Source organism: Myotis davidii, unplaced genomic scaffold (assembly GCF_000327345.1).
Source record: "Myotis davidii unplaced genomic scaffold, ASM32734v1 scaffold168, whole genome shotgun sequence".
Lineage (NCBI taxonomy): Eukaryota > Metazoa > Chordata > Mammalia > Chiroptera > Vespertilionidae > Myotis > Myotis davidii.
Window position 1 is genome coordinate 4,651,952 of NW_006383016.1, and position 5,697 is coordinate 4,657,648.

At 40.4% G+C, this 5,697-nt stretch overlaps 1 protein-coding gene across 1 annotated transcript in view; it reads right to left on the minus strand.

Moving 5' to 3' along the window:
• Positions 1-4,360, minus strand: part of CCDC126 (coiled-coil domain containing 126) — a 10,336-nt gene extending 5,976 nt beyond the window's left edge. The window contains exon 1 of the mRNA XM_006779014.2: positions 4,340-4,360. The gene's annotated coding sequence lies outside the window, so the exon portion shown is untranslated. The remainder of the gene's footprint in view (positions 1-4,339) is intronic.
• Positions 4,361-5,697: the final 1,337 nt, after the last annotated feature.

Consider the following 5,697-nt stretch of genomic DNA (forward strand, 5'->3'; position numbering starts at 1 on the left):
GGGTGGAGGGGAGCTATGAGGGCGGGGGGGAGGAACCACTGTAATAATCTGAACAATAAAGATTTAATTTTAAAAAAAACACCAAACACAGAAACAAACTAAATTCAGCCTGTAAATTGCTATGGAGAAAATAAACAGGACAATGTGAGAATGTCTGGGGAGTCTAAATGAGATGTAAGGTCAAGGAAGACCGGAGTTCTGATCTGAGAAAAAAGAAGCACAAAGTCTGGTTCCAATTACCTTTTAACTAAAACCTTTAGAATTCTTTTCTGACCAGAATCTTGGGAGCAGACAGTAAATTCCTTATTCTTACCCTCCTCAGTACAAACCAATGAGAATGAGAGGGATACCAATCCCCAGCATGGAATGGCCTGGTTTGCAGAAATCATCCAAAATGAACAGAAGGAAAGCTACAAGCAAGGAAAGCTGTGTCCCCATTTCTTATGAGAATGACAGTTGCTGTTTGGTAATATACAGGAACAATAATGATTTAATTGGTGATCTTTGTACAGAAGAATGTATTCTTATTGGTGTTTTCTAATATGAAAGGGGCAGTGGCAAGATGGGGTGTGGAATAAAGTCTAGGTAGCAATCCACTGTCATGTTAATTTATTGTTATTAAGCATTTTTAATATAATTTTTTCAAACTCTAAAGGACACACACATATCAAAAACAAAGAACATGAAAAAATTGTTTTCCTTATTTTTATATTTATTACTGGACTTAACGTCCCCACTCCAATTTGCAAGACCTTTGGAGATCTGTAAAGCTCCAAAGATCTGGTTTAAGTTTTACTATGTCACTTGCCAATCAGCAAACATCAAACAACTAGATATTTAAGCAAATTGTCAGTGGTTTCTCTCTAGCCAGGACAAATATATTTATCTAACATTATTACTAAGGACAAATAAAGACAGATAATCAGTGAATATTTAAACTAGAACACTCTCATAAACATAATGTGATGCACAAAGAGAAGTGACTACCCAACATCAAACAAAAGGGGAAAATTAGGCATCCAAACTTTCAACCCAGGAATCTAATGTTTTCCAAATACAAGAGACAAAATTGACTTAATAGTTTGCAACTGGCATTTGTTTAAAAAACAAGATAAAATAGAAACCATAAGAGTAGACTGCGCCCACTACAGATTTCGTTTTGCAAAACTTTTCTTTCAGTTTACATATATATATCTTTTTCATACACAGGTACACACATGCACACACAGAGCTATACATCTATGGAATCTTGATATAGACTCTTATTATGGGCTGCAGTCAAAAAATTTAAAAACACTGCATTTCACGCTACCTGTCCTGAAATACTTCCTTGTATTTTTATGTAAATATTGCAATAGCAACATTAAAAATATTAATGGATGGCTAATCCTACCTTAAAAACCTCTCCTTCAAATCGCATTTCTGCATTTCTTTGGCAATCTGCTTCATGAACCAATATGGCCACAGCTAAAGCAACTACCTACAGCAATAATATTAGCAACTAGCAAGCAGAGACCCTCTCACTTAGCCAAAGGTATACTGCAAGAATCACTACTAGCCTCCTAAGAAATTTACAGCTAGAGAAGCAGATATTACAAAAAGGAGACAGTATGTTCACCAGAGCTCAGAGGTTCAGAGAGTTCTCTCCAAAAAAGGCTCAAAAACAAGTTCTCCACAGATTTGATCTTGGAATGTAATTTCAGGGGGAAAGGGCATTTCTAAATGTCTTAAATTACTAAAATACTTTCTCTACATAATATTGCCTAAGGTTAATATGGGGGGTATGGGGGGAAGAGAATTTAACACCGGACACATTCACTCCTAATTAGCTGTCAGATTTAAAATGTTAACTGCCTTGAGAAAAGCTACACTAAAATTCCAGCTGAGATACAGAAACATCATATCTAAAGATATTAGATCATTTTAATTTTGTTTTTTTTTGTTAATCCTCACCTGAGGATATTTTTCCACTGATTTTTAGGGGACGTGGAAGAGAAAGGGAAAAACAGAGAGAAACATCGGTGTAAGAGAAACACATTGATTGGTTGTCTCCTGCATGCTCCACAGCCAGGGCCCAAGCCAGGGAGCAGACTGCAACCAAGATACACACCCTTGACCAGAATCGAACCCGGGACCCTTTGGCCCACAGGCCAATGCTCTATCCACTGAGCCAAACCGGCTAGGGCTAAAAATAGATCATTTTTAGATGGCACATTTGGGAGAGGGAAGACTATAACACTGAAGAGTGCAAAAGATAGAAAAATCTGGGTAAAGTCAGGGTTAAGAATAGAACATCTTAAGGCAAACGGGAAACTACTCAGTCACTATGCCATAGTAAAATTTTAATCTAAAATGTATTATGCAGTACTGGATATTTCAGTCACAGAGTCTGACCTGCCCACAGCCTCAGCCAATCATATTTTGTGCCACATGACCCCACTTCCCCTTCCACAGCTGACTAGACTAGCACTGTGCACCTTTGCGTGAGGCCTTGGACAAAAAGAGGCCCTTAAGAAAACCAGGATGTTGATTTGTGAGCAGGAGCAAAAGGGGAAAGAATTCACAAAAAAGAAACAATGAAGTTAGATTAGGGGATTGACAACCAGAGTTGTATACAAAGAAGCAGGTATAATAGGTAAACTGAGGCTATGAGTGAAAAAAAAAAAAAGAAAGAAAGAGGTTTTTTTACAAAGTAAGAAGGAAGAGAGCTAAGCATGCCAACAATGCAGAGGAAGCACATGCAGCTCGTGAAAGAGATTCGGGTTTGTGGCAGCTTTCTAGATCTTTCATGTGTATTGCCTTCCTCAAGGTGGAAATACACCCCTAAGACACAAATAAATGACTAAAAAAGTTTGCATCTTTTTTCCCCCCACATTAAAAAGAATGTCCAAAAACCCTTATCATTGAAAGTCTGAGCTAGAGGAGTCCTTGGAATCAGACCAACTCACTAGCGTAGAGAGGAGGAAATCGAGGACCATGGCGGAACCTAAGGTCACACAGGTCGTGACAGAGCCGGACGAGAACCAAGGACTCCTGTTCCTGTAGTCATCACCCTCTGTCCTCCACTATTCTCAATACACCAACATGGAAACATTTTTTTTTTCAAAACAAGTATTTTTGCCACATGTTTTTAAATGAATCAGCAATCTTTATGTGCATATGCCATCTCCCACAGTTTAAATTTTCCACTTGCCATACACTCTGGCTCTCTGTTATCTTTATGAAATACAGTCATTCGATTTCTCCGTTTCTACTGAAAAAAAGAATTTAAAATACATCTATCACTAAAGACATTAGACAGAATATCAGGCCCCACTATAACTGTACATTCAAAGAGAGCATCACTCAGGACATATTTTACCTACTACACAGTAGTGCTCAAACTCAAAATAGTACAAAACAGACATTTTATTTTATTTTTTAATGTATTTTATTGATTTTTTTACAGAGAGGAAGGGAGAGGGATAGAGAGTTAGAAACATTGATCAGCTGCCTCCTGCACACCTCCCACTGGGGATGTGCCCACAACCAAGGTACATGCCCTTGGCCGGACTCAAACCTGGAACCCTTCAGTCCACAGGCCAGTGCTCCATCCACTGAGCCAAACCAGTTAAGGCAAAACAGACATTTTAAATGAAAAAAATTTTTCAACTAAGGACCATAAAGATTTCTTTGAAGAAAAACTCATCACCAATATCAGTAAAATTTAGGAGAAAACAGTGCAAGAACAACCCAAAGGATAGAGGGGCTAATGTGAAATATTTCAAGTCATTTCCTTACCAAATGTATTACATTGAATCAATTGTCCTGAGAACAAAAACTGTAACTTGGAAACACAGATCCATCCCAAAGGGAGGAAATGACTAACCAGTGAGAAAAATAGAAAGTAAAAAGAAGTCTGATACAGGGTTGGAAAGAGGGTAAAGTTGAAAAGATGGTGAAACCCCTCCTCAGGACTGCAGATGCTGACTCTGCCAAAACACTTAAGCTCCTCTAAGGATCCCGCAAAGGACAAAGCTGGAGGGAGGGGGGTGAAGGAGTCCTTGTCTGTATTTCCAAAGCTGATCCACAGAAAAGCAGAGTCATCAATTTCCTAAGAACGTTCTCAGCCATCTTAAAACAGTGTAAATTAAGACAGCATATTCTTTTAAATTCTTTGCTTAGGTTTAAGGTGCACAAGGCACAAAGTGAAGAACACTAGAGTGATAGTGATTAAGGAAAGAAAAACAAAATTCACAAATCCAGAGGCTACTTCAGTGCAGCTAATAAACGTATCATATTCAAAAGATTTATTTTTTGTTAAATAAAGAATTCGTGGCATTGTAAGTATACTACTTACCCTCACTGCTTAAAGGTGTGCAGTTTATTGCCATTTGATCGGTGACAAAACTCAGGCCTCAGGATGGGAACCCAGGCTGTCTGAGCCACACTTTTGAGAATAGTTTCAGTTCCTCCTGACCAGTCACCCAGGAGTTGAGTTTTGAAGAGGGAGCTAAAAAGGGGCATTTGAACCCTAGCAGGTTTGGCTCAGCGGATAGAGCCTCAGCCCTTGGACTGAACAGTCCTGGGTTCGATTCTGGTCAAGGGCAAGTACCTCGGTTGCAGGCTGCCCGACTGGGGTGCGTGCTGGAGGCAACCAATAAGTGTGAAACACATTGATGCTCCTCTCTGTCTCTCCCCCGCCTTCCACTCTCTCTAAAAAAAATCAATGGGGCCCTAACCGATTTGGCTCAGCGGATAGAGCGCCAGCCTGCGGTCTCAGGGGGCCCGGGTTCGATTCTGATCAAGGGCATGTACCTTGGTTGTGGGCACATCCCCAGTGGGGAGTGTGCAGGAGGCAGTTGATGGATGTTTCTCTCTCATCGATGTTTCTAACTCTCTATCCCTCTCCCTTCCTCTCCGTAAAAAATCAGTAAAATATATTTTAAAAATACATTTTAAAAATCAATGGGAAAATATCCTCGGGTGAGGAGTAACAAAAATAAATAAATAAAATTATTTGTGACAGTTTAAACAGGGGTTGAGGGGACACTTGACTTTATCTCTCAAAGTTGTGTAAGCAAAAGGGGCCACACACTAAACCTGAGCAGCCTGCATGGTGACCCTGACAAACTCAGCGATGGTCTGACAATGAAAACTTCCCAAATAACAGCAAGGGCAGCCCTGGCCTCGGCGGGTATCTTCCCTGACAACGGTCAATCTTTCCCTTAACCGAGCCTGTCTACGGTCTTTTTGCATGAACATACCTTTGGAATGTCAGGATGATGTCTTTTTCCAGACCCCTCGGGGTACAATCACTGCACCAGAGCACAGAGCACAGAGCACAGAACCCTTCACCTCCCTCGTTATCTGTTCATTGTTTTAACTATCCCATACCACCAGCATAAAAGTAGGCGTTCACCCATTTTACTTTTTTCCCACTCTCAGACCTCACTGCTTTGCTTCCTCCCATCTCCCTCATCCACCACCAATGGATCTCAGGTGACCCCCTCCGGTTTTACCCTTGGGTTCTGAAATGTGAACTAAGTGGCAAAACTGCCATTGCCCTGGGCATTTTATCCATCTGTTGAGATGTTGCTCCCCGACAATTAACCTCAGTTTGGCTCAAATAAACTCCAACACTTCTTACAGATGTGAACGTTTCTGACCTCGACCGAGTAGAACAGAGCCCCGCTGTCAAAACACAGAAACAGAAGT